The 25,000-nt window shown below is 35.5% G+C and overlaps 2 protein-coding genes and 1 long non-coding RNA gene across 9 annotated transcripts in view; 2 read left to right on the forward strand and 1 right to left on the reverse strand.

Annotated features, from left to right (window-relative positions):
- Window positions 1-25,000, forward strand: part of pik3r3b (phosphoinositide-3-kinase, regulatory subunit 3b (gamma)) — a 481,128-nt gene that overhangs the window by 262,531 nt on the left and 193,597 nt on the right.
- The window catches only part of LOC147843556 (uncharacterized), a 536,892-nt gene that overhangs the window by 100,987 nt on the left and 410,905 nt on the right, over window positions 1-25,000 (reverse strand). The window lies entirely within an intron of this gene.
- LOC147843558 (uncharacterized) lies at window positions 5,502-10,871 on the forward strand. The gene is made up of 3 exons (XR_015493872.1): window positions 5,502-7,189; window positions 7,708-8,055; window positions 8,366-10,871. It is a non-coding gene; the product is annotated as an uncharacterized LOC147843558 (long non-coding RNA).

The raw sequence follows: 25,000 nt of genomic DNA on the forward strand, positions 1-25,000 counted from the left end.
ATATGGGCTCTTTAAACCACCACCACCAGCCTGAACTGTTGATATAAGGATGAATCCATGCTCTCATGCTGTTGATGCCAAATTCTGACCTTACCATCTGAATGTCGCAACAGAAAGTGGGATTCATCAGACCAGACAATGCATCTTCTATAGTTCAATTTTGGTGAGCCTGTGGGAATTGTAGCCTCAGTTTCCTGTTCTTAGCTGACTGGCGTGGCACCCAGTGTGGTCTTCTGCTGCTGTAGCCCATCCGCCTCAAGGTTTGACCTGTTGTGTGTTCAGAGATACTCTTCTGCATACCTCGGTTGTCACTTAAATCACATTTGTTACCCTTTGTTCCCCTTTGTTTCTGATGCTCAGTGTGAACTGCAGCAGATTGTCTTGACCATGTCGTCAGCAGTTGGACAGTTGTACCTAATAAAGTGGCCGGTGATTGTATGTGTGTAGACAAAATCTGATTCATACTCATACTGTATACTATCTTTCCCATCAGTCTGGTATAAGATGATCCAGCGGACATCTCCTGTCAGTCATATCACTTTAATTATTTTATACCAGCAATGTATCTTTAGCAATTGAAGCAGCAGATCTGTTTTACACACATTCAGTCTAATCTTTTCTCTACTCCAGCTCTTACCGAACCGTATCCCTTTGGTCTTTTTTTCTCTAATGGTGCCTTTTGAAGTTTGACTGTTTCTTGTTCTAGGAGAAAAATATATTCTCTCATGAATAAGATTGTAAAGTATGCCCAATCATCTGATATTCTTTCTGAATGGTATAGATTAGTATGCACCTCTACTATCGATTTGAACTAATTGAATAATTAATTGATTTTCTTTGAAAATGTAAAGACCACTCTTGTGCTTCCATAAGTGTAGGAAGAGAAAAAGAAAAAATGATAATGCAGCAAATGGAGGAAATGGCTTTGGATGCACAAGAGGAAAGGATCCATTGTTTGCTTTTTCAACTTTTTCAAACAGCGAGATTGTGTGTAGAAATTAAAAAAACGATGAAAAGGGAATCGTGAAATGAATATTAATTTCCCATCTCCGCTTTTTTCCCCCATCCTCCAGATTTGAAAGCACGCATAATATAACACTCAGTTTTCAAGGTTGCCTTTGTGTGTTTTCGTTTAATTTACATTCAGTTGGATAAAAGCCCTTCGTCTTTTGCTCTGTTGCATTGTGCGACTGTGACGTGTAGATTGGGGACATGTACGTTATGCATAAATTTTGGCCATTGCATAGCTGATCACCCATGGGGATGGACTGAAGAAGCGGATGAGTTTAGCATCCCTCGTCAAAGACTTTATATTACATAGTAGGGCTGCGTTGTTTCATCATCGATATCACAATGTGTGCATCCACAATTGACACATTGCAGGATATGCAATGGTTGGTCTGAATTATAGTTGACCAGAAGCTATATAATTGTAATTAATTACTGTATTTATATGGAATTTATTTTGAAAAAAAAAAACTATTTTTAGATTCTTATGATTTAGTCAAAATATTTACATCTCAAAGCACTAACAAGATTATTTTACTTTACTTCATTTTTTTTTCTTTCTGCAGGCTGTTCGCTCTACATGCGTGTGAAAGAGAAATGAACAGAGAAAAATGAACAGACGATAAATAATATGCCGCTCACTTTGCGCGCGGATATGCTTATCTATTTAATTTCATAACAGCCACTAATTGCTATGCAAAAGGGTAGCTATTTTGAGTGCATAAGAGTGTTCTGCATGTAGTGGCAGTTGGTCCAATATTTGTAACCAAGCCTATTATAAATAATAATTATTTATAAAGCAAGTTATACTGCAATCAGGTGATGTGCTTCATCAGGCACGATAATTCTAACAATATCTTGTAGTGTGTGCTGTGCCGCGATTTTCATATCTTCTAGTGTGCGCATGTTTTGAGGCAATAAAATTGCTAAACATTCTCCTCGTGTGCACTGCACCCAGATTTTATTATCTGTTAAGATTTCAAAACTTTTGTAAAAGTCTATGGTTAAAGCCCCACCAAGTGGTCAAAAGCTGCAGGCGCATTTACTTTTGCCATAACGGCAGCAAGCATATCGGCAGAGGGAACATATTGAAGTGTTAACATCTGTACACTGGCAGATCATTTAGCTAGTTTTAACTCTTAATTTTGACTTGCTACTTCTAAAGTTGATAACAAAACAATATATTTACTTGCTGCAAGATTGTTTTGATATTTTGACTAGAAACAAGACAAAGCAAAGTAAGAAAAGCATTTTTTGGCATGTTGATTATTCAGTTTCTGTACCTGAGTACTGTTAGACTCCCCAGAAAACTGTCAAATATTGCTATTAAACCACAGGTCTTAAACTCAATTTGGCGAGGACCCATTTCAGACTGAAAATTCATAGGAGGGCCGTTTTAACATTCAAGCACAAGAAAAAAAAGTGATTTTATTGGTGCATCTTAGGACAACAGACATGATGTTTATAATTCAAGCTTTACCTATCACAAATCAACAAATCAACTGCTGAAATTTATCTGTGACTGTTTAAATTAGCATTTTGACATTTAAAGAGCCATAATAATGATAATAATAATTATTATTATTCTGTCCCAACTGATTGTTGCTTTACCAAAAGTTTAACAGATGGCGTAAGAACAGCAGAAAGCAGATTGAGCAACTTTACTGACTTTACCGCCGATTGTTTTTTTTGTTTGTTTCATATATATATATATTTTTGTAAAACTACCACTAAGAGGAAGTATATATTCACATTTACTTTAACATGTTCAATTCAACCAGCAGTACAATATACATAGTTTTCATAGAAATCTCAATATGCATATGAGGAAAATCTATTAAATGAGACCTTTTAAAGCGAATATTAGTAAAATTAGCATATTTGTTACATCACTAGCATAAGGTGTAAGCCATGAAAAAGTGTTTGTTCAATAAAATACTAATGGTATAAAACTAATAATAATCAAGCAACCCTTGGATATTTACAAAAATAGAGATTTAGTAAAAATACAGCACTTATGCACATTTATTTCAATGATTAAATCAATACCAGAAATAATCTGCATGTGCGTTACTCTCGACAGCACGATGACGGCACGACGACGGCAGCGGCAACCTCCCGCTCTCTATCATTAAGCTAATATGGCGGTAACTTAAACTGCAATTCATTGAAATTCTCTTAGTCCTGGCTCTTTAATAGAGTGAATTTCTAATGACCCCACTGTTAAAATGGCTTTATAGCAAAAAAAAAAAAAAAAAAAAAAGGTGTTTGCAGCCTGGCACAAAGAAAGACTTTGGTTCAGTATTTTTACCTTTCATGACATTTGTGAGGGGGTTGAATTTTTTATAACTATTAAGTTATATTAAGTCTGCATAATTAAGGGCTGGGCCACTTGAGTGACAGCTAGGTCTCACTGGTTGCTGTCACTTCACCTCAGCTGATTCCGGCTGATTAGCTGCTGAACTCGGCTTATAAATCATAGTTTTTTTTTTGTTTTTTTCTTTACACAGTCTAATGCCTTTTGTAATTATTTTCTATAATTATCAGATTTTATGGCATGCTTTGTGCACTTAATTGTTCTCACAAACTGCTCAAGTTGCAACCATTGAGTGAAATTATATATTTATACCATCTCTATAAATGTGTTTGTAATATTTAGGATAATTTATCATTTATAATTTTCTTTAGACCTGTAATGCACTCCAGAATCTGACAAATTTATTAGCTGTAGGCTATAGAACAGCCATCTGAAGCGTTGTCTTACAGTGTTATGCCTGGATTTCATAAATAGCCTTGCTTTTACTAAGACAGACTATATTTGAAGTATTTGGTAGTAATTTTTTGTTTTCCCCCTGTAGAAAAATGTCATAAGAACAATGTTTAGTGGCTTAATGTGTTACAACAGTGTTTTTAAAAGAATAAACAATTCATTGATATAGTGTCTAACCAAGCCCATGTGGTCAGAAATCATTTCAGACTGAAAATTCATAGGAGGGCCGTTTTAACATTCAAGCACAAAAAAAAAAAGTGATGTTATTGGTGCGTTAGGACAACAGACATGATGTTTATAATTCAAGCATTACCTATCACAAATCAACAAATCAACTGCTGATATATATCTGTGACTGTTTAAATTAGCATTTTGACATTTAAAGAGCCATAATAATGATAATAATAATTATTATTATTCTCTCCCAACCGATTGTTGCTTTACCAAAAGTTTAACAGATGGCGTAAGAACAGCAGAAAGCAGATTGAGCAACTTTACTGACTTTACTGCCAATTGTTTTTTTTTTTTTTAGTTTCATAGTTTTTTTTTTGTTTTGTTTTTGTAAAACTACCACTTAGAGGAAGTATATATTAACATTTACTTTAACATGTTCAGTTCAACCAGCAGTACAATATACATAGTTTTCATAGAAATCTCAATATGCATATGAGGAAAATCTATTAAATGAGACCTTTTAAAGCGAATATTAGTAAAATTAGCATATTTGTTACATCACTAGCATAAGGTGTAAGCCATGAAAAAGTGTTTGTTCAATAAAATACAAATGGTATAAAACTAATTATAATCAAGCAACCCTTGGATATTTACAAAAATAGAGATTTAGTAAAAATAGAGCACTTATGCACATTTATTTCAACGATTAAATCAAGACCAGAAATAATCTGCATGTGCGTTACTCTCGACAGCACGATGACGGCACGACGACGGCAGCGGCAACCTCCCGCTCTCTATCATTAAGCTAATATGGCGGTAACTTAAACTGCAATTCATTGAAATTCTCTTAGTCCTGGCTCTTTAATAGAGTGAATTTCTAATGACCCCACTGTTAAAATGGCTTTATAGCAAAAAAAAAAAAAAAAAAAAGGTGTTTGCAGCCTGGCACAAAGAAAGACTTTGGTTCAGTATTTTTACCTTTCATGACATTTGTGAGGGGGTTGAATTTTTTATAACTATTAAGTTATATTAAGTCTGCATAATTAAGGGCTGGGCCACTTGAGTGACAGCTAGGTCTCACTGGTTGCTGTCACTTCACCTCAGCTGATTCCGGCTGATTAGCTGCTGAACTCGGCTTATAAATCATAGTTTTTTTTTGTTTTTTTCTTTACACAGTCTAATGCCTTTTGTAATTATTTTCTATAATTATCAGATTTTATGGCATGCTTTGTGCACTTAATTGTTCTCACAAACTGCTCAAGTTGCAACCATTGAGTGAAATTATATATTTATACCATCTCTATAAATGTGTTTGTAATATTTAGGATAATTTATCATTTATAATTTTCTTTAGACCTGTAATGCACTCCAGAATCTGACAAATTTATTAGCTGTAGGCTATAGAACAGCCATCTGAAGCGTTGTCTTACAGTGTTATGCCTGGATTTCATAAATAGCCTTGCTTTTACTAAGACAGACTATATTTGAAGTATTTGGTAGTAATTTTTTGTTTTCCCCCTGTAGAAAAATGTCATAAGAACAATGTTTAGTGGCTTAATGTGTTACAACAGTGTTTTTAAAAGAATAAACAATTCATTGATATAGTGTCTAACCAAGCCCATGTGGTCAGAAAACGAACGAGTTGCAGGTAATGAAGTATTAAGCGTTTCTCCCAAAGAAAAGCCTGTCTAAGCAAAATGCTAGCATGCGCCTGTAGCTCTGCTCATGCTCCGCCTCTTTGCCTTAATTTGGTTACCCCCGGTTGGAGCAATGATGCGCGAACAAAATGGTGCCAGTTGAACACACCCACTTGCAGCTTATTTTACGCTCTTCAGAAACTTATGGGTGATGCCACGGATACTACATCCATATTTATTAAAGTCTATGAGAAAAACGAAAGTGAATCTCGTGAAACTGTATTTATATCGCAATATTTATCGCAGAAAAATAAAATTTCGCCATGTCAGATTTTTCCAATATCGTGCAGCCCTATCACATAGAAAGTGTCATCATACAGTATATCCACTTTTTAAATGAGCTTTAGTCTCTCTTAAAGTCATTTTTGAGGAGTGTGTGTCTGCATTTCATGTGCGATATAAAGCTGCCGGGCTTGGATGTGTAATATGTGATAAATATTTAGTGGCCAGCAGGAGAGAGTTGGCCTATATTTCCCGTCTATTCGTCTCATCTTACTTCAGAATTGCAATAACTAGGAGGAATGCTGCTAAATTATCACAGAAACACACATGCACGAACGCACACAGGCTCAGACGATACACATATACAGAACATGCTGATGGGCAATGCACACATTTACATCAAGAAGAAAAAAAAAAGGTTCAGTCTGCTTTTATCTCCCTTTTCTTATTAATTATGCATGCCTCAGTGGGCTGCGGTCAGACGCTCATGAACGAATACATTTGCAACACAGACACACACACACACACACACACACACACACACACATACACTTGAGTTTCTCTCACGGTAGTGAAGAGGTCTTTAATAGCTCATTAAGGGGCTTGCGGTAAGTGAGCATTAATGTTCTCTCTGCAGAGGATGGATGACCACCACAAAGTACACCCTGATACAGACACCCTCATTCAAAGACTAGTTATTCCACACAGAAACAAAGAACAGAACAGATAACTTTATTTTCTTGTCTTTTTTTTCCTTTCATTTTAAATAATGAAAAATTAATTAATTTGTTTTTGAAAGAAGCCTCATTTTTATTTGACTTTTATTAGTTTTATAAGGCTTTTTTTGGTCACTTTACAATGTATATATGAACTTATAATGAATAATAGAGCATTTGCTAATGATATAGTTCAATTATTACTTCAAATGATATAGTTTCATTTACTAATGCATTACTAAAATCTTGCTTGTTAACATTAATTAATGCACTGTGAGTTAACAGGAACTAGCAATGAACAACTTTATTACCATTAACTTATTGTAAAGTGTTAACACTCGTTTAAATAGAGTGAAACAGTAGTATTCTGAAATGATATGTTTGAAAATATAAAAAATATAAAGCTACTTTGAGATTTATTTATTTATTATAAACAAACCCAAATATTATATATTCATAATTTAAACGATAAATGAATGCAGTTTTAAATTAATAAATATTAGTCATTTTAATAATCCTTTCGCTAAATATTATTGATGTCTTAAAGGGCACCTATTGATTCATCGTTGCAACTTCACAGCAAATGCATCAAATACTCATTGGTAAAGTTCTTACTGTAGTATTTCTAACAAACGCTATGTGAAATCTGCTTTCTTTAAGTCTGTCTGTTGTCTGACGCAGCCGAGGAAGGAGAATAAGGCACACAGAAAGGCACATAGAAATGGTGGGTGGGGAGGACTAGCCTTAAAGGCCCAGTACAACTAACCGCCACCTGGTGCAAAAAGGTATAAAAGAGAAACTTATAAAAGGTATAATAAAAAATCTGATTGGTGTTTTGAGCTGAAACTTTACAGACACATTCTGGAGACACAAAACACTCATTTTAAATCTGAAAAAAGTGGTAACCTAGGTGCCCTTTAAGAAGATAAAATTTTCTGCTCTGAACACATTGTAGCTGTTTTTGTTGCCTGTGCCTTTAATGCTAGTTCTCCCTGTCCGCCGTTCCCACGTGCCTGTCAGGGTGTGCCTCAAACTCCGCCTCGGCTGTCTACAGATAAACAGCACAGTGACAGACATGAAGGAAGCAGATCTCATGTGTCGTTTGTGAGAAATACTACAGTAAGAACGTACCCAATTATTATTATTTGATGTATTTGTAGTATTTGTATTTTCAATGTATTTGTAATTCAAGCCTTTCTGCTACGATGAGTCACAGACAATGTTGTTACAAAGTTCACACACACACACACACATGGAGGACACACAGACAGTGCATATAACTTTGCACTGTTTTTACTTGGCAAATGTGACACGTTATACACATTAATATCCACTGTTCTATAGATATCCATTATGTTAATGTACAAAATTAACCTAAAATAATGTCCACAAAACAGGATTTGACTGACATTTGGCTGTGGTGAAAAAGTAAAGTGACAGTAAAATTGCTGTAATTCATTACAATAAAGTTCATTTTTGATCACATTTAATGATGATTGATGATCACAGAGAGCTGAACAGATCTTTTAATTACAGCTGCTTTGCACACATCCTGCCTTGTGGATATGATTATCTGCTTTACTGCAGGCACATGTTAATACGCTGCTGCCAATCAATTCGGTGGGTAGGGAAAATCGTATTCCTACATTATGTTGTGGTTGGCCTCAAAAAGGTGAGGGATTCAGATCCTATTTTAACATCAGAAAATTTTTAAAAAAGAGACTTATTGATTTTATATCACTCCAATTTGACTGTGGACACACTATACCTGCACACAGTTCTGTCGAAATAGCTTACAAAAGATGATTTTCATCATAGGTGCCCTAACTATGCCTGCTGGATGTTTGTATTTGCTTAATTTAATATAAACTGTGTTTTAGATGCATGCATTTATTGATGTTAATCAAATATGAATTAATTAAAGAAAAAATTCCTCGAAGGCTCTTTTTGTTTTATGTTGTTGTTATAAAAACTGTCTTTCTATGTAAATGCATAACCGATCACAAAAAAGAAACACTCACTAAATCCCAACCACACATATATTGTAACTAGTGAAGCTGTAATAAAGTTTGCTGCACACTTTTGTTTAATGACATGTTAACCTCAGTTGTATAAACCTTCAGCCCTCATCTGACTCTTCTAGTTTTTCATTTCTGTTTTCTCCCTTTTCATCAGTGCTTTTTTTTCTTTGCACTTCTCATCTGACAACACACAAATCTTTGCTTAGTTACTCCGATGCTTTCCCTCTCCCTCTCGGTCTCCTCCCTCATGGAGTGCTCTAATTGAAGAGGCATGTGCTCTACGCCCCTCTTGTGGGACTCTGTCATTGGCTGCAGGCAAAACATCCGAGGCCAGGCCCCTGCCAGGTGGCATCTTTTTGGGAAGGCCACACTGCGACTTTCCACTCTTTTTTTTGCCTAGATCCATCACCTGCTTTACTCTTTGCTTGTTTACATTCCTTTTTCTTCCCTTCTCATGTCTTCCTTTTTTATTTCTCTTCAACGTGATTCACATTTTTTTTTTATTTCTTTCTGTTTTTCTCTTTGTTGAAATTTTATAGTTTTTCCACTGTCTGGCATACTTTTTCACATGCTTTCTTTGCAAACACAATGTCAGCTGGGAAAATGTGCCTGTGGTCGACGAAGAAGCACAAATGTGCACAGCACAAATGTGTAGATAACATTATAGGGTACTATACTATTAGAAGTATGAACACAAACAGACACACACAAATTCAATTCATCTTTATTTTTAAAGCGCTTTTCTCAAGGTAGATTGTCAACGCAGATTAACATAGAGAAAGTTCTTTTTGAGTTAAACACACATGGCAAAACACTATATATTAGGGCTGTACCATTCTGACTAAAATGAGAATCACAATTTTTTTGCTTAAAATCAAGTTCACAATTTTCTCACCATTCTGTAGATGTAAAATAAAGGTTAATAGGTGTAGGTTATTATTATTGTTAATTTTCAAATATATGGTAAAACAACAATAATAATATAAGGCCTATGTGTAGTTCTACTGTTGGTTAAAATGTGATGTTTTGTAGAGACTATGGTAGTCTTGAACAGACTTTAAATATGTCTTGGTTGTTAATGCACAGTAAAGTGACGACATCAGAATACAACTTTTCACAATTTTAAAATTGAATTATTATGTTTGAGACATATGCTTGTCATTTGTCATTGACAACATTATTAGACCTTTTTTTCCCACTGGTAAAATGAGACATTATCATTGAATCATTATCAGATTCCTGTTTGCATTATATGCAACATTATATAGGCTAGAATAGTTATACTGACCCAGCAAACATTTATTTTCATGCACAACACTTTTTGTTTGCTATGAAAGAAAAAAAAAAACATATCAAATGCTTGTCGCAATCATAACTTAAGTGCGATATGATCATTTAAATGATGTGTGTACTTTTGGTTTCACTTTTACTGCCTAATGCGCTTATGTCATGGCTGCCATCACTTTGAGAGAAAAAACACACAAGCTGCATCCCAAATCGCATACTTATGCACTATTCTATGCCATTTTGTAGTATAAGAGTGTAAGTAGTGTTCACACTGAAAACTCTAAAAATAATAAGTGCACTTTAATTACCCGGATAATGAACTCATTCAGCTGGTAAAATGAAGTGTATAATGATGGACACTTCACGCACTCAACGACCGCAGATTTGCTTACGTAGCAGAAGGGGCGGAGCTATCAGGCATACATGTTGAATCACTTTATTTTTATTGGATGGTAAAAGCAAAAGTCTTCTAAGAGAGTGATTATAGCGCCTCCCGATGGTGAATATGGTTATGCTCATGGCAGGTATTATTTAATAGTTTGGTCATTTATTTCACTGATTTGGAAACCGTCAAACGTCATCAGGGAAATGGTTTGAATTTGCGCTTAGTAGAAAAACATTAGTGCTCCATTTTGGACGACACTACATACATATACTATGCTGTTGAGTGTGTAAGTGCATAAGTATATAGTGCATGAGTTCATAGTGTATAGTGTGCCATTTGAGACGCAGCTACACATACAAATCTCCCAACTGATCGCTCTGTGCAACAAACTGAAAGTTATTTACAACTTGATTACCTGTTATTCACAGCCTTCAACATACCTATCTGTAGGTATCAAACAAGCCTAAAGCTCTCAATTAGTTTGATCAGGTGTTTTTAATTAGGGTTGGAACTAAACTGTGTAGAGCTGCGGAGTTTGACACCTGTGATATATTATGTACTATGATTGTATTTGAACTTGCTTTTTTGATTAAAAAAAAAAGTTGTTTAATATAGAGCAAATCTGAGTAGTCAATGAAGTTGGAATGTAATGTGTTTACAGTGACGTAACTTTTCACATGTAACTTTTTTGCTTCACTCCCATTCATAAATCCTTTCCCATGGCCTCATGGAATCGTCAGCTGTATACAAGATGTGCACTCTAGAACAGAGCTGCCCAAAGTAGGGCCAGCAGGCCAAAGTTGTCTCAATGTAACCTTTGATTTGGCCCACCATCCCATCTGAGAAAGATAGCGAGGATTGGGGTAATGCCTTTAACAGAGATCGTCATTTCTAATTTCACCTAACCTTTTTTTGTTTGTTTGTTTGTTTGTTTTTTTCTACAAAAAAGATAATTGAAATTAAATGTTTCAATTAAATATAAATGAATCTGAGTTTTAAAAATGTAAATATTGTCACTCGACAAATAGAGGACTATGCAGAAGACATCAGCGAGCCCCTGTTTTTATTGTAATATGTTTAGTATAAAATGTAAAACAATTATACTGTATTAGTTATTATAAAGTGAAGTTAGTTTTTTTTTTTTTATATATATATATTATTAAATAAATTGGAAAGTTACCCATGACAACTATATTTACTTTTGGCCCACTAACCTTTATAAAGTTTGGATTTTGACCCTAGATTAAAAAAAAAAGTTTGGGCACTCCTGCTCTAGAAAATAGGCAGAAGCATTTTTACCAATGTTTTGTGACTGTAGTGATCTCTGACATAAACATGTTTTTTCCCTACAAGTATTGCAGTAGGCATATTTAGACACCGGCAGTCTGTTGCTTTATTTCTAAAAGAATCTGCATTTTTAAATGAATCACTTGAAATATTTTACAAGGAATCATGCATTAGGATAGAGACCTTGTGGTAAAAGGTTCTTTATATGACATCACTGGTTCCATGAAAAACCTTTAACAGCCTGACTAATGCTAACGGAACGTTATGCTGATGATATTAAGGGCAACTTTTTAAGCAAATTTGCTGGGCAATTTTGCAAAGCGCTGTTGCTTGGCTACTTTTCTGTTAAGAATGAGCAACACTATTGAATATTTAACCCATTGTGCTAATTAGTTACCCCGTGTCTTACCTGATTGTTCTTTTATGGCATTGTTTTCCAAAGTAGCCCAGAAAAATTGCTCAAAAAGTTGCCCTGTGTATCATCAGCGTAACATTCCATTTCACACAATGTTCTTTATAGTGGAAAAAAATGTTGACAAAAACACACATTATTTTCATTGTTTTTCTAGTGCACAAGCATAGCTCTAGTTTAATTCAATTGGTAACTGCAGTGAATTGTATTATTATTATTATTATTATTTGAGCACCAGAAGGTAGAGCTACACTTTTCCCAATAAGTTAATAAAATACACATATCTCTCCAGATAAGCCCTTTAATACATTCAGTATGAGAATCTCACCCTTCTATACCCCATATCAATCCCAAAGGGGTCTTCGTGTTGAAATTTACTAAAATGGTTCAAAATTTGATAGATTGACAGTCTCCCCCTTGGCATCGCTTCCCCAGACTTCATAATCATTTTAATCTGGGGTTGCGCGATCCTGATAAAATTTGTGCGAACTATCGATTTGTGTAATGTATTTTCTTATCCCATCAGGAATAGACAATGAGCACATAATCAATATCGAGGGAAGAGCTCTACGCTTCAATCCATGCGACCAACTGGTTTGGATAGTGCATCTAAACTCAATTATTTCTACTGACATATTTTTGCCATTACCTTTAGAAAGTATTCCAAACGCATAGTGTGTGTGAGTGCAAGATGCTGTTTTGTGAGGCTATTCACAAGCAAGCTGTGGTAATCTTTTCTACGATGAAGGGGGTGGCACCTGCTATCACATGTGATTGATAAGGATGTGGATTGCAGGAATTAAAAAGCTGTGGAGTGTGTGTGTGTGTGTGTGTGTGTGTCACCATAGATCGAAATATCTCGAAAGCTGCATCTGAATCAGTTCATACTTGTTCAAGGGGTGTATACTTTTGCCGGTCCACTTCTTTCATCACTCTAGCCTATGGCAGGGTCAAAGGCTAAACAGCCCTTATTGACACAGTAGAGCAGAGCAGGTGAAGAAACAGAGGAGAGTTTCAATTTCACACTGTAATGGAGGAGATGGCTATAGCTGTGAGTGAGAGGGGTGGATAAATCCTTCAAAAACATTCTGAGATTTACAGCAAGAGACTAATCCCTTATCACTTTGTTAGCTGCAAGCCTTCATCTGTCTGACCGCCGCTCCTCCTCCTCCTCCTCCTTATACTCAAGTTTTATTTGAGAGAGAGAGACATCAACTCTCTCTCTTTGAATTGTGTGTTTTTCATCACTGTGTTTTATGTGTAAAGCTCAGTTTACTATCGTGACATCACTTTGAAGGCGATGAAGGGAGTGTTATGTAGAGGGACTAAGCCGGAGCTTTGTTTTCATGTTGTGTTATGTGGATTGCATTGTGTGGAATTTGTCGACAAATCCCATTTGATTTGGAAATTCAATCTGGCTGTTCGCTGTCGTGATATTATCTCAAGCGCTTGTTCAGGCGATATCTGAGTCGATATCGGTTGCATCTACATTGAGTGTCGCTTGGATTAATTTAAAGAGCCTCTATTATGCATTAAAAAGGGTCATATTTTGGTTTTTGGGGTCTCCAACAATAGTCAGATATGCATGCAAGGTCAAAAAACATTTTCATGGTCTTATAATATGCATTTTTTTTTACCTAATTATCCCAGAGACTCCCATATGATTCGTTCAGCGATTCATTTGTTCCCAAACCCCTCCTTAGCTAATCTGCGCTGATTGGTCTGATGCCCCAGTCTGTTGTGATTGGTCGACTGCATTCAGCGTGAGACAGAAATGCCCACCATGGTTTATCAACAATTTTGAGGTAGTCAAAGTGCCGATTGTATGTGTGAGCATACCTGCCAACACTCCCGTTTTTTCCAAGAGTCTTCCGTATTTCAGGCCAATCTCCCGCCACCCTCCTGTTTTGTTATTTCTCCCGGAAAACTATATAAATATAAAGGGAGAATATAAAGAGTTAACCAGATACAGTACAAGCGGTTACAAGTAACAAACCACAATTAAATACATAAATTGCAGGCTAGAGAAAACAAGGAGGCAACCACTTCAATAGCACTTACTTACATTTGTGAAATGGAGGAAGAAACTGATCCATGAACTATGTACTGTAAAGTCCCTGTCAAGCTCTGACAAAGTCCAATATATTCTTTTCTGATCCTTCCTTTAACAAACAGCCAATGAATTTCCCATTGTAAGCATGTACAGTAGATTGCTAAAGCACTCGTCAGAAAAATGACGGGAACACAGCACAGGGCTGGGGCTATAATGCTGAGGTATTTTTGCAGAAATAAACTTCAACCATTGACTCTACACAGCCTCATCTTTGGGTAGGGAAAATAACACTAACTTTCCCTCACACTTCTGAGCACCTTGTTTTTGTGGCTTGATCCACCCGGGATCTGCTACAGTGTTTGTCTTGCTCTTTTTCTTTCTACAGTGTTTGTGGGTGGGGTTGGAGATTTAAATTTTACCCGGTCCATGTGCGCAATAAATAAGCAGGGCTTGAGTTTTGTATCAACGTCACGCAGACACGGCTAAAGACTCGTTAGAGCGGCGATTTATTCAAACCACTTTTAGTTGACTCTTTTATAGATGAATCAATAGTTTTCAACACGCCGCACTTTCAGATTTAAGCCTTAGCTGGATATTTTACTTCATTTAGAGCTGTTACACACTGCATCGAAGGTCATTTTCAAAAACCCATAACAGGGGCTCTTTAATGATAATGAGTGTTAGCTTGCTGCACATTGATCTTGACCAAGGATTTTTAAAATGGTTAAAAAATGTTGAAAGAATGTGAAAGAGCTGTTCTGGATTTTTAGAGTAAAATATTCGTCCATTCATTCATTTTCTTTTCGGCTTAGTCTTTTTAATAATCCAGGGTTGCCACAAGATGCCCTTCCAGCCTCAACCCATCTCTGGGAAAGTAAAATAATAATGGTATTTTAACATTTATTTATTTTAACCATTTATACTGGATATCAAGGAAATAAAGATTCATATGTTTTATTCAAAGTTTTTATTTTTATTTTTAATTTGTTTGTTGTTTCTTTCATTTTTTTTTTCATTTTTTTCTTCTATTTTTATTGTTAGCAAAGCACACAGGCTGAAAAAAAAAATATATAATGAAATATATCAATTAAATTTCCCCCACCCACCTCCCTTGCAGTCCCTTTAAACTAGTATCCAATAAATAGATGATAACAGAAAAACAAAAAACAAAAACAAAGTACAGTATCAAGTATCAATTATACAAAATAAGGCAATAATTCTGGATCCTGATCATTGTTTTTTGCAATAAACATGCAGATTTTTTCAGCTTCTGAAGTCCAAATCTTTAATGTACTCATTTGTACCAAGTTCACTCAAGCTGTGGATAATTCAAACATTATAATGTCCTGGAGTTGTACCAACCACTTGTACGTGTCCAAATTATGTAGAGGCAGCCAATTTCGGGCTAGTAGTAATAATAATCGTAAGAATGATAATGATAATAACGATTAATAATAATAATAATAATCAAATAATAATAATAATAATAATAATAATAATAATAATAATAATAAATAATAATAATGATAATAATAATCATCATCATCATAATGAAATAATAATAATAATAATAATAATAATAATAATAATTAGTATCATCAATCATTATTATCAATTTTAATAATTTACAATAACAGTTTGCTCAACACAATTGCCCCTTCCAAATTGTGAACCAAACTGCTTGAAACTGCATTTAAAATTCACATTCAGCCCTTTGCACGATGTGAATGTTTGACGTTTATAGACATTCTCTAACATCTTATGTAAGATCCCACTACTATCTTTCACCATTCCTTTGTCCTTTCAAAGCATACGATTCTGTCCCACACACTGTAGTCCCTTCTTCAGCACACAAAGGCTCATATATCGGGACCGCAGAGATGCTGTGGCTAATCTGTCACCCCCCAGTGGTCACAGCTAAATATTGCTCTGAATGTGAATCAGACTTGTATATACAGTACTGCAATACAAGAGCGGGTCACCGTATTCAACCTTCAAAGGGAAGGAGCCAATTAAAAACAATTGTTTTAATAGATAATGTGTGCAGAAAATGAGTAAATTATGCTGACAATGTTCTGAATATGCTTCGGTAAGTCCAAAAATTAATAGGGGGACTTATTTTAATTTATGGGCAATTGAAGAAAATGTTTTTGTTATAGGGACGTGTTGTTTCCTACATTTTCAGCTGGCTGACCCCCGACTTTGGACACTTAATGGCTTTGTGCAGAAGTGCTGATCCATTCAGTAATTTCCTGTCATCCTGACCACAGCTCGTTAAAACGTGTGCACACACACAACCACACTCATGCGCACGCACACACATACACACACAGGGCAATGAAAACCCTAGAAATTGCTTTCTGTCCTCTTAATAGAAAATGGATAAGATCTGATAGGCTGTGTTCTCAGGGAGCCGCTGGAACAGGCACACAGAAAGCTTTGTAGGCTGACAGCGACACCCTCACATTTTAACATTAGTCTTGTGCTTTACTCTCATAAATGCCTCTAATGGGATCAACAATAGATATTAACTGGTGATGTATTTCTCCTGGAGATCCTTTACCAGCCGTGCCACATTTTGTTTATGTTGCCCTTTTTTGAAGGTCTTTTGAAATAACGTTTGTATAAAAAAAAAATAATAATTGATTTCACCGGAAAGAATTATTCTTATTAAAACTCATTCGCTTTTTAAAAGGATAGTTCACCCTAAAATGAACATTTACTCATAATTTACTCTCCCTTGTGTGATTTCTGATCACAAAAGAAGATATTTTAAAGAAATATCTAAAAAACAGAAAACTGAAAGCCATTAGTAGTCACTGTCATTCATAGTAGAAAAACCTTCGGAACTCAGTGAGTTCCGGTTTCTTACATTCTTTTAAATATCTTCTTTTGTGTTAAGCAGAGGAATTAAACTCCAGCAGGTTTGGAACAATTTGTCACCTTAGAATTATAAGGCTCTATCTGAGATTTTTGTCAGAATTGAGTTATTGACATATTCTTATTAACTGACAACTTATTTACATTATGGGATGTTTTTTTTATAAGTTGTTTACATTTTAAGACTTTTAATTTTAAAAAAATATCACACACACTGTTTGCTATATGGAATGCAAAAACTTTGAAGCTCAATATTTCAAAATCTTTCAGAACGCAGATAATACCTTATAGTTCCAAGGTGACATATTAGAAAGTAAGTAATTATTAACAGTTAATGAGTAATTATTGAATGATTGCAGTAGTTCATTTTAGGGTAATCTTTTGAAATGTTAAAATGTTTTTTTTTTTGGTTTAAAGTTTAATGTATTTCTCAAAGCATACTTATTATGACATTTTGTTTTATGTTTTGTATTATGCTTTTGAGTGGTGCTCAAAAACATTTGTTTTTGTGTTGTAAAGCTTTTGTAACTTGATGAGTTGTGTCAACCCAGTTTTGGGGAAATTTATTTGGGATGCATTGAAATGAAAATTATGTGATGAAACCGAAACAAAAAATGCTTTGTAATCATTACTTATTATTTTATTAAATAATGTAATTTTTTGACTTTTTAAAATGAACTCACAAAAACACATTTTATTGATACTGAAAGGCATCATTTTACCAGCATTGCAATGACAGCACAGTAGTGCTTTTGCCAGCAGGAATATTTTGACCATGGTGCGCAATTCTCTGCTTCTCTTTCGCATTGGTCAGCAAAAAAACAAACAAACCAGCTTTGCGTGATGCAATGAAATGAATGGGTTTCATACCACAGTGCTTTCTGTGTCTGCTGTGAAAGCATTCACTATGTCACTAACTTCACTCAGCCACTAAATATATCCATTGAAATAGGCCTGTGCAATGTACTGAAATTATTACAATTTTGTATATATTCATAACACAACATACCTGTACATGTCGTAATGACTTGCAAAAAATCTGTTATTTTCCAGAGCTCAAGGACACTTTACAAAGAATGTAGCAAAAAGAGATAGTACGAACAGACATTAAAGAAATAGTAATCAGTAATCACGTAGAGACATCATTAGGTTCACAAACATAAAAGAAGTCTAATATAACAAAATAAAGTCCTAGGAGACAAATATGCAAAGTACAGGTTGATCAAACAAAGTGGTCAGTTTATCAAATCAGAAGTGTAACATTCAGAAAACAAGTGAGTTTCAAGTAAAGATTTAAATTCTGAGATAATATTAATAGACTTTTATACCATTAACTTTTTTTTATTCCATTTTAACTTTTAATGGAGCTACAAAAATCACAGATTTTATTAAAAGTATCTTTATTTTGTTTTCTAAAATTAACAGAATTGTTTTGGGTTTGGATCAACATAAGGGTGAGTAAATGATCGCATTACCTTCTGGCCTGAACTAAGGTTTAGTAGTACATGGAGGGTGTACTACTGTATGTAAGGAATTACAGTTTCTCAAATGTGCCATTTGTAATGTGGCATTGCATTTGTTGTTCTTGTCTTTTTTCTCCCATGCACTGCCTTTTCCTTCTTGTTCCTCTGTTCTTTGCTGTCCTGCAGCCATCAGTTTGTGGCTCACGTTTTGAGAAATTGCCTCAGTGATGTTTTCTGACAGTGACGTTAATCGAAGCACCAAACGGATAGTAGCGGTCCAATTGAAAGGAAATTTGCCCACTGCCTTCTACACAAAGTCAAACTACCTGTGACTGCTTTTCATAGAAAAAAAATGATCAACATGGAAGTTCATGTAGAGATGTGTGGTGCCAGAAATGTAAACATAAGTTTATGCTGGAGCAGATTGAAGGGCTAAGTTTTGATATTTGAAGCACACATAGTTAAAGAATACAGTAGGAGAATACCAAGTCAGATGCCTGGAACTATTTCCTGATTCATTAAACTGTACAGTTGTTTTTCACAGTATTGTAGCAATCCATTATATAATAGTTACAGGAAAATTGATTTAACATCTGTTTCTGCATGAATTGGTCATAGCATTGTATAGTGACTACATCAATAGAAAAATAATTTGCTTTAAAAAAAGCAATGAAATATACACATGTATTTAGTATTGTACTCATTTTTAATCTACTGTGCATGTTTGAAAAGAACAACAGGAAAATTGATAATTGCATATTTATTTAGTAATGCAGTGGAAGATGTCTTTAGTGTCTTGTGAAATATTGTTCAATAAACATAAAAAAACTAAACCCAAACAGTGTTGAATGGTAGTGAATATTTGAAATCATACTAAAATCAATTGTCAATTAGTCTATGTAAATAAATCAAAATCATGATTAATATGTTAAATACAATGTCAATTCTTGTGTTTTATTCATCAAAGCAAAAGTTTGGCTGAAACTGAAAAAGAAATTCAATTAATCTTGATTGTCAGGATTTTTGTCAAATCATTGTACACTACCTGTCAAAGGTCTTGTTGTTGATACCAGTTGTAAGAGCAACAAATATTAACTTTACTCGTAATTAATCATTTGGAAAAGTGGTAGAAGATTTTTCCGATGAATCATCTGTTGAACTGCATCCCAATCATCACAAATACTGCAAAAGACCAATTGGAACCCACATGGACCCAAGATTCTTACAGAAATCTGTCAAGTTTGGTGACTCAAGATTCTCACAGAGATCTGTCAAGTTTGGTGAAGGAAAAATTATAAATTGAGGTTACATTCAGAATGGGGGCATGCAAAAGATCTGCAGAGTGGATGGCAACAACCACAGCCTTAGGTATCAAGACATTTGTGCTGCCCATTACATTACAAACCACAGAAGAGGCAAATTCTGTAGCAGAATAGCGCTCTTTCTTACACTTCAGCCTCCACACCAAAATTCCTGAAAGCAAAGAAAGTCAAGGTGCTCCAGGATTGGTCAGACCAGTCACCAGACAATGAACATTATTGAGCATGTTTGGGGTATGATGGAAGAGGAGGCATTGAAGGTGAATCCTAAGAATCTGAAGAATGCTTTATTTGCCATTCTGAAAAACTTTATTAATAAGTTATTTGAGTCATTGCAGAGATGTATGGATGCAGTCGTCCAAGCTCATGAGAGTTATACACAATATTAATTCTTTTTCCACTGCACCATGACTTATACTGTACATTTTTTTCTGTTAAATGACAAGACTTTTTTTCTTAGCAAAGTCAGACCTTACTGTTCTAATTAAATAATTAAAAATCATGGCATGATCATATTTTATTTGAGTAAAATAAGCATAATCAAGACGTGTTTACCTAGACGTCAATTTATTATTTGTTGTTCCTAAAACTGGGACAGACAACAAGATTTTTGACAGGTAGTGAAGTATATGCTGATTTAATATTCAGCTAAAAGAATCAAAGTTTTATCAGTGTTGGAAACAATTATGTTACTAAATGTTTTTGTTGCCAAAAAACTCACAGAACTTAATGAATATTTGCTAAATTCTCACTTAAATAGTCAAATGTAGTCAAAAAAGCAACAGTCAAAGTTAGTCAAAATATGAATCAACACATGACAAAATTATTCCTGTGTCTCATTTATTACAGTAAAAAGTTGAAGAAATGTTAATCCATCAACAAACTGATTAACTTAATATATCTCATACATCTTTAGTTTTGCTATATTGTGCTATATAGTTTGCAAAGCTCCACATTAATCTTCTGTCTTATAAATCTTAGTTCATCAGCAATTAAGTAAAGTGAGGCTTCGAAAACAAAAGAAACGAGAGAGAGAGAGAGAGAGAGCGAGAGATAGAAAGAGAGAGAGAGAGAGAGCATTATTATTCCTCCCATCGTGCTTTGACCTGTTTGCTCATTCATAAGGCGTCACTTCTCGGGGTCCATAGAGAAACCAGCAGGATGTGGAGCAATTAAATGCACTGTGTGTTTTTGGAATACCAATGTGCTCCGCTGTTAATGTGTATAATCTCAAGCCTTCAATGTCTTCATGCCACCTGCATCAAAATCCTCAAAGGAACTCTTCATTAATCTTTTTAAAATTATTTTTAATTACTGTCATCTCCCCCTTTTCCCTGTTCCTTTAGCTTTAACTATTTTACTACTAAAGGATCAGAGCAACTTATATATTTACATAAGTCAGCTTTAATTATAGTAATAGGCCTAATCTGAAGCTTGTTGCTGCAATAAACACAAAAAAGGTAATTGTGACCTTTCCTATCAAAAATCTTACATTTTACAGTTTAAACTTGTGTTCTCAAGGAATGCAGTGTTATATTATCCACTTCTAATTTATGAACTCCCGATTGCAATTCATATTCAGTTTATATTCAGAGAAAAGATTAGAGGAAAAGTCATAAATATACATTTAGATATAAACCAAAAAAGTGCATCAAAATTGTATTTGACATGCCGTCCTGGGAGAGAGCCCTGAGCTTATGAGATCCTCAAGCCCGGGGCTCCCTCCTGTTAGCAGTGCAAGAGGGAAGTTTGAGCTCAGGTGGATATCAAGAACTCCCCTTCTTATTTAAGGCTAATGACTAATTAGGGATTGCCATGGAGTAATATACTGCTGACCAGTGCTTAATTTGTGAATTGTGAGGTCCCGGAACAGATCCGGGTAACGGATCCGGCATGGTACCCGAGGATGGACAGGTGTCACGCTCAAAAGTTGAGAGTGGTGGGTGTCGTGGACGAAGAACAAGAGTGAAGAGCAGGGGGTTGTCGCAGACGAAAGTGAAGACGGTTGAGGAGTCACTGAAGAAAGTGAAAGTGAACAGTGGATGAGAGAGGAGGGCGGTTGAGGAGGGGCATTGGTAAAATCATGTGCCTGATCAAATGTCAGAGATGCCGGATCTGAATCAGGTGTGTTCCAGCACAACTTAAGCCATGCTTCTGACTAAGAGGTTATTAATGGCAGGGGTTCCCAAATTTTTCAGCCCGCAACCCAAAAAATACCAGTGTCACGCGATCCCCAAATTACTCAGAGGTGGTTATAAATATACCAATGTTGCGTACACAACAATAGCCCTATCTAAACACAAGCATATTGACAACACAAAAACTGCAACAGTCATTTATTAATTTGTTTAATTTAATATTAACCTCAACTAAAGAGTCTAGAGGACAGTGTTTTCAGCATAAGTCTATTCTTGGCTTAATTTTTAAGGTATTTCTCTGCCAATCAGAGATCATTCTCAACGTTCAGTTGTGGCCTGTATTTTTTATGTATTTAATTGCCATAAAGATGTCAGAAAGTTTAACCTGTTGCTAAATCAATCTGCTGCAGCTGCTGCTATTGCTGTGTTGTTAATCTAATGTAAACAAAGCAATCCTATAAAATATAAAATATATAAAGCCTGATGGCTTTTCATTTGCTTGTTGTTGTTTTTTTTATACTATTCAAATTATTGTTTTTATCTTCTGTGAGTTATAATTAAAATATGATAATTCTAATAGTTTAATCAAATTTATTTGACTTGTGAAAATCACTAAGCGTCCGCCCCTCTGTCATTGTTCCACGACACCCATCTTGGAAACCATTAATCTATGGTGAAAATTTGGTTTGGTCAATTCACTTACAGTATGTTGCATGTTGCAGTATGTTGGATGGTGGGAGGAAATCCAGGAACCCGGCAGGAACCCACAGTAAACTCCACACAGAAATGTTGACTGGCCTGGTAAAGGCTTGAACCAGTGACATTCTTGCAGTGAGGCAACAGTGCTAACCACTGTGCCACCGTGTCACCCTATCAAGGAAAAGGACAAAAAGACAAAGATAACTAATGCCGAGTTCAGACTGCATGATTTTCAAAGTAGTCGTGTCACAGATGTTTTCACACTGCATGACTATCTGGGCTAGCGTTTCGTCGCTGCTTTGTTTACACTGCAAGATGGATCGGGGACAGGGGCTTTCAGATTGCATGACTTTACTATAGGAAGAAACGCCGACAACTTCGTCCAAACTACGTCTCATAACTACATAATGAGAAAGAAGCCTTTAATGGGGTAGAACATGTACATGTTTGCTCACCTGGGTTTAAAGGGAATTAGCCATTTCTCCTCAACGTTGATATTAAACTAATTTTTTTCTGTATGAACCGTCAAACAGACACGGTTGCTCCTGAGTCCTGTCAAACCTCCACTAGTTTTTCCTCCATTTCGTGAGTCCAAATAAACCGAAAAAGAGCGCTTTTAACTTCTCCCCCAGCCTCCCGCTGGCCTGCAGCAGCTATACAGACACACACACACAAGTGAAAGCTGCTCTCTCATTGGCTGTAGGCGATCGCTGATGTTATTTTCAATCAAAACTGAATTCACACGGCATGATTTGAATCGCCGACAGCTGTAGATATTTAGCATGCCAAATATCTCACAGGCATCGGCGACTCATCGGCGATTCTCTCAGATCGCGTCTTTGAAAGTTCATACTGTGTGATTGTCACTCAAGTGCACAAGCAGCCATTTGCCTGTGATTTCAGGCATTTGTCGGCGATTTCTCAAAACCTGTCGGCGAGCCAAAATCGGGGCTAAAATCACGCAGTCTGAACTAGGCATAAGGTAAAAAAAATAAAAATTCTGACTATTTTTGGTTACTTAGGAATCATCTGATTAGTAACTTATGTGTTAGCTAATGCAGGACAAGCTGTGGTCAATCATAAGCATGTGATCCTCTTGAAGTTAGTTTATAAGTTAACTTCACTTTGTGAGACAGTCAGAATTGTAAAATATAAAATAAAATTCTGAGAAACAAAGTGTTAATATTAAAAAAGAGTGAGAATTGTAATACAAATAAGGGTTCAGCTTAGAAATGTGTCTCCTCCTCATAGCATGAATCTCCTGTGTGTAAACTGCATGCAGCGGGTGCTACAGGAGCCACTGCTGTGCAGATTAACTCACCAATTACACCCGTGCATGTGAATGCAAACTTTTCCTGCTGCCAGCAGATGCTTGTGTGTGAGATTCTTTTAAATAAACAGACATTTCCTAATTACAGGAAGAAAAAGTGAGAGATAGCACTGGTATCTGTGTAGACATTAGCGGGTGGTACACATCAGCGCTAATTAGTGTTGTCACTGATGATAATTCACAAGAGCCTGTAAACGGCACTACAAGAGCACCACACTTTCATCCACCTCATCATTCACACAATGTCTCAAAAACATTTTTCATCTAAATTTCTCACCAGTGGTGCTTAAATGGAAAATTGATGTACACTGATTGACTTTTTGGGCTGTTTACTCTGTATAAACTCCCCTGAGTTACTATGAGGGGACTGGGTGATTTATTAAAAAGAAATAAAACCCAAAATTCCAGTGTTGACCTGACTTTTGAGAGTTGATTTTGACAGTTGTTTCAGTTTTAGGGATAAAGGGAAAGGGATCGTTCACCAAACAAAAATCCTGTCATCAATTACTCATTCTCCTGTTTGAGTTTCTGAACACAAAGAAAGATGTGCTGAAGAATTAGCAACCATTGACTCCCATAGTATTTTGTCTTCCTACTGTGTATGTCAATGGGAACTTTTATTGAATATTATCCAGAATATCTTGTTTTTCTTCAAGATGGGGGGGGGGGTGTATTTTTCTATGAACTATCCCATTGAATACTGATCCTTTAAAAGTACTATATACTACCGTGGATGAACATTGTAACAGAGTGCTTGCTTGAAAGGTTCACTAACAACACAGTGAGCAACTCTTCCTGATCATATCAATCAATGCACTGCATATCTGAAACACCATAAACTTATAAACACATACATGCAAAAAGAGAGAATGCAATTCTCATACCTCTAATAATTGACGTGCTGCATTTAAATGATATTCTTTTGTTGCTGCGCTTTAGCCGAAATTTGAAAGCCAGCACTCTTTAATTAAAGAAACGCTCCACCTTTTTTTTTTTTTTTTTTTTAATAAACTCATTTTACAACTCCCTGTAAAGTTAAACAGTTGAGTTTTACCACATTTTCAATCCATTCATTCGATTGGTGGGAGCACTTTTAGATAGCTTAGCATAGATCATTGAATCAGATTAGACCATTAGCA

This window comes from Danio rerio, chromosome 6 (assembly GCF_052040795.2).
Source record: "Danio rerio strain M-AB ecotype USA chromosome 6, GRCz13ab, whole genome shotgun sequence".
In the NCBI taxonomy this organism is placed as follows: Eukaryota; Metazoa; Chordata; class Actinopteri; order Cypriniformes; family Danionidae; genus Danio; species Danio rerio.